Here is a 5,000-nt window from a genome sequence, read left to right as displayed (position 1 = left end):
TCCCGCAATTGGATGCCGGTGTTGGGTTCTCACCGGTATATATACGCTCGGTTCCCTTGACGTGCGCGAGGTTCAAAGTCCGGAGTCTGCGCAAGACGAGTCATGGCGGTACGATCTTTATCATTATTTGACCTTCTGGTTTGCCATTTTAGAGGGTTTTTGATTCCCTTTAAGCTAGGAGATGCCAGCGTATATTTCCAGTGGACTAAGTATATGTTTCTGGCACTTCATGAAGGCTTAGTCTACGGATATCCACCGGTGATAGATAATTTAGCGGGACATGGCACATGCGCCATATTCTGTTTTAAATAATTCATCAAGCTTTGTTCTTTTAAAACAAGTTATAGGGCGTACACTACCTCTGATGCTGTAGGATTATAAAGCACACGTTGTTACATGGATCATAATCATAAAGGATACGACAATGAACAAATGCCCAGCATTATTGTATGATATCATACTTTTCTTTAGTTATCATCTTGTATGACATCATCCTTTACATTCTCGACGAAGACACACCTTCCGTTGCACTTAGCGTGTCTGAGTTTAAAGCATTTTAAAAAGCAGAGAACAAATTATGTATTCAGCATGTAGTACCACCAACCTGCATATCTTTCTCTCTCTCTCTCTCTCTCTCTCTCTCTCTCTCTCTCTCTCTCTCTCTCTCTCTCTCTCTGTCTTAACATATATGTGTGTAAGTATGTATGCACACACACACACACACACACACACATATATATATGTGTGTGTGTGTGTGTTTGTGTCCATCTGTCTCTCCTTCTCTTAATGCATTCACAGTTAACAGAGAGATAGATAGATAGAGAGAGAGAGAGAGGAAGAGAGATATGCACATACACATTTATAGATAGACCGACAGGTAGACAGATATAGCAAATGTGTGAGTTTGTGCTGTTAGAGAGAGACAAAAGATAGGTTCTGTAGGAACCGCGGAAATGACAAGCACAAAAGTGCACGTTGGCTACGTTTTCGAAGAAAATTCCGTTTATCTGTTCCGGATGTTGAACATCTACTGCACATCCACGGGAGCGGAGGCTTGGACGCAGGGGCGACTTGGAAATCAGATATTGATTACTGTGTTACATCATCGTGTCGTCTAGCAGTAGAAAATCCATTATATTCATTTTATTTAGTAATTTGACTAGCAACACACAACGTTTATGAGCTTAAAAAGTAATGGAATAGTAGATCTAAATCTCAAGGTTGACCTTCAGGGGCGGGTTGTTTTCGGTGAGACGAAGCTGAGATGTAACATATCCCTCACGTGGAAAGCTGCAGCACTTGCTCAACTGGTACACATCACTCCCAGCTCATGGTGACAGTGCTATCTTAACGGAGAATTAGTGAATCTTTGTTAGTAAAAATATAATGTTATGCGGTTTTGAGTCATGAGGGAATTCCCAATGCACACCAAGCCTTAGAAATACGAGATATCTGACAATAATCTGATTATCTAATCGCTAGAAATGGCGTTCGAAGCCAAACGTCAAAGCATCAGAGACAAATGTTATGTTGTGTCGGGGTTTCGCTCATTCATTTCGAAGTAGCTGTATCCTCCCTTCCTTCTCTGTTAAACAAAATGCCACACCTGTACTAGAGAGGAAAATACAAATTCACAAGTACATTTAACCTTCTTTTAACCTACAACCTTGCTTAACATTACAGACATCCACTTTCATAGTGTGTCCTTATTTCGAGACTGTTTTAACGACGGGAAACTCCGCCTGGCATTCCAACTCGAAGCCGGTCTAAAAAAAAAGACGTTTCCGTTACTCTTGGAAACAGCATTCTAACAATTCATTCCGTTCCATTCATCCTTCGATCAGTATACAAAATATATAACCACATACTACTTCAATAGATAGAAGCCCCAAAACTTGCACAGCCGCATAGCTAGTAACGAAAGGCTGGATGTAAACGATAAATTTCCAAGCAGCCATAACACAGGCAACATCGCTTTTTCTCATAGACACGGGACGTGACTGTCATGGTAGTTAGCCGCGTAATCAGAACGGTAATGTGTATACAATGTAACAATACATTTTGATTCTGAGAATAATTTTCACTGACGATAACAGAGTTTGGAAAGCTTCGTACATAATGTATATAGTATTTTTACACACACACACACACACACACACACACACACACACACACACACACACACACACACACACATATATATATATATATATATATATATATATATATATATATATATGCATATGTATATGTATATATATATATATATTTATTTATTTATCTCTCTCTCTCTCTCTCTCTCTCTCTCTCTCTCTCTATATATATATATATATATATATATATATATATATATATATATATATATTATATATATATATATATACATATATATATATATATATATAATTTTAACTATATATATATATAAATATATATACATATATATACATATATATATATATATATATATATATATATATATATATATATATATATATATATATATGTGCGTGTGTGTGTGTGTGTGTGTGTTTGTATATATATATATATATTCATATATATATATTTATCTATCATGGCACTGGAAAACAAAGTAATATCAGTTATCAGGAAAACAATTACGCCGGTGCGCTCAAATACATTTTCTTTAAGCCTAACCTTTGCCAATTTGCGGTGACTAGAAAGGCAGCTCGAGAAAATGTCACAAACGTAGATAGATTATACTTTTACTATATGTGGAGAAGGAAAATACGACGTATGCATTTATAAGATGTGAGATTCGACATTTCTTTTGATTAGGAGTGTGTGGAAATGCGGACAAGAGTTGATAAAGTGTCCTTCACAGGAAGTATACCAAAGTAAACAAAAACTATGAGAAGTAGACTGCAGTTTAGAATCATCGACAAGTGACAGATTGTTCTGGAATGGCCATCCTGATGGTGAACTTCAACCGTCAGGACACGCGGTTGAGGCATACTGGTGGACAGGCTCCACCTCACCACCTGTTGTTAGGCCCGCCTACCCATGAGAAGCGGAAATGGTCACGTTACATCGTACTCTGGGACTAGTGGTGTTCATTGCTTTATACGCCTACATCCTGACGACTATGGAGACGGCGCGATGTGGCCTGCTTCGTGATGTGTACTGAGTCTGTGCCGGTTCGGTCTACTTGGTGCCGGCGCGGAGGTTCTATAGCGTTCTCGAACTCTTGCCTTTCATGGCGAAGAATTAACTGTACATCCTTACAGCCTGAACGATAGTCTGGTTAAACGTTGTTGATCGTAGGTTTTGATACAGACATTCATAGATACTATTTGTATAGTAATTGTAACTCAGCATGTATTGTTATCTCTTCTTTAACTAGCTGGTAACTGATCTGACGGTGGAATTAGCTGTCTAATTGTAGTTAATGATATCTTGTCACTGCACGTCATACTGGTGGTTAGATTAAACATTAGGCTATCTAAGTATGTCGAAGTCTTCCGATTTAATCGAATCCGATAAATGCTACGCTGGCTGCGGGTGTTTGCCCAGACTAACACCTGTGATTTTAGAATGAGTCATATTTACCTAGTGCCAGGAATAACGTTCTAGAACCATGGCTTTCATAGTTTTATCGCTATACAATTAAAGTTATTTTAGATCAAAATCAACACAATATTTTAGTCACTTGAATTCATATCGTCTCTAACTAGGAACTTATAATTTTCAATTCTTAACGCGGTCCCTTAAACTGTTATTTGATATCCCGAATAACATCAGTGTCTTGCTCAGCATCACATACTCCCTGTACAAACACCCACTGTCGATCGTGAACAGGAGAGAGGAAGGAAATGTCAGCCACGTTGATGATCTCACACGCGCGATTACTTTGCTACTAAAAGATTGATGTGTGTTATTTCGCATTTGTGTTTGTCGTGTTTGTAGTAATCACATCGATAGTGAGGAGAGACGTCAGGTTACACTAGGAGACATGGTGAAAGCTGTAGACGTGGCAATATTGCAACACTAGGATAAGTGATGCACCGCAGCATCGCCGTCGCTTACATTCTTATGACACAGACGCACGAACACTCCTCTGGTTAGTCTTCTCGATGATTCCCATTGCCAACAAGAGTTTTCCGGATTTTCAGTCACACATATATTTTGAAAAACGCCTTCTTAAAATGTAAATGATTATATTGCAAGTCAGGACAATACAAAACTATTTACTGATTATGAATTATTGATTAATATTGTTAAAGTACAAAGCTTGATTGGGCAAAGAGCTACATGAAAGTTATAGTGCAGAAACACGATGCGATAAAAGGGCCAACCCTCGCTTCCTCCTCCAGAAACGATTGCTTATGGGCAAGGTTCTAAATCACAAGGAACGTACAGACATGAGTATCGCCCTCCGCAACAACGGCATCGATCAAAGAGTGTCCTATGATACTGCAAATCATCGGCGCTTCCGGAATATATCAGTGCCGAAGTATATCATATCAATGTATCAAAGATTTTAAAAACAATCAACGAAAATATATTGTTGAAGGTATAATTGAGACTGATTAAGAGATGCAATTAATGAGTTCCAATTAGCTTCATTAGAATTACGTGTAATCCTAATGAAAATAATCGAAACGCGTTAATTACCCTATTGTTAATTACATGTATTTATTATGAAGTTAACAGAAACTCAGTAATAACATCTACGTTAATTATACCGCGTTAATTACATATAATTCTGACGAAAATAATCTAAACGCACTAATTACATCTCGCGTGGGAAGTTATTCAGTATCATTTATACCTTTATCTATAATTGTCGCAATAGTGTATGTAATATACAACGTATCAACCTTATTTAAAATTTCATAGCTAATATATAACATATATTGAATACAATAAGGAAAGTCAGTGATTGCAGTGACATTTTCTTCTTGGATATAAGTATCCATCGTTCTTTGAAGATATTTTCTTAAGAAACAGTGACTCGAGAATAAACAAGTTGGCAGTGA

General features: G+C 37.4%; 1 protein-coding gene across 1 annotated transcript in view; it reads right to left on the bottom strand.

Moving 5' to 3' along the window:
• The window catches only part of LOC122263372 (tubulin alpha-1 chain), a 4,495-nt gene extending 4,492 nt beyond the window's left edge, over nt 1-3 (bottom strand). The window contains exon 1 of the mRNA XM_043031772.2: nt 1-3. This exon is cut by the window's left edge and continues 68 nt beyond it. The gene's annotated coding sequence lies outside the window, so the exon portion shown is untranslated.
• Nucleotides 4-5,000: the final 4,997 nt, after the last annotated feature.

This window comes from Penaeus japonicus, unplaced genomic scaffold (genome assembly GCF_977035675.1).
Source record: "Penaeus japonicus unplaced genomic scaffold, GWHDUDI00000001_assembly GWHDUDI00000010, whole genome shotgun sequence".
NCBI classification, from domain to species: Eukaryota; Metazoa; Arthropoda; class Malacostraca; order Decapoda; family Penaeidae; genus Penaeus; species Penaeus japonicus.
This window is presented reverse-complemented; position numbering and strand designations above follow the sequence as displayed.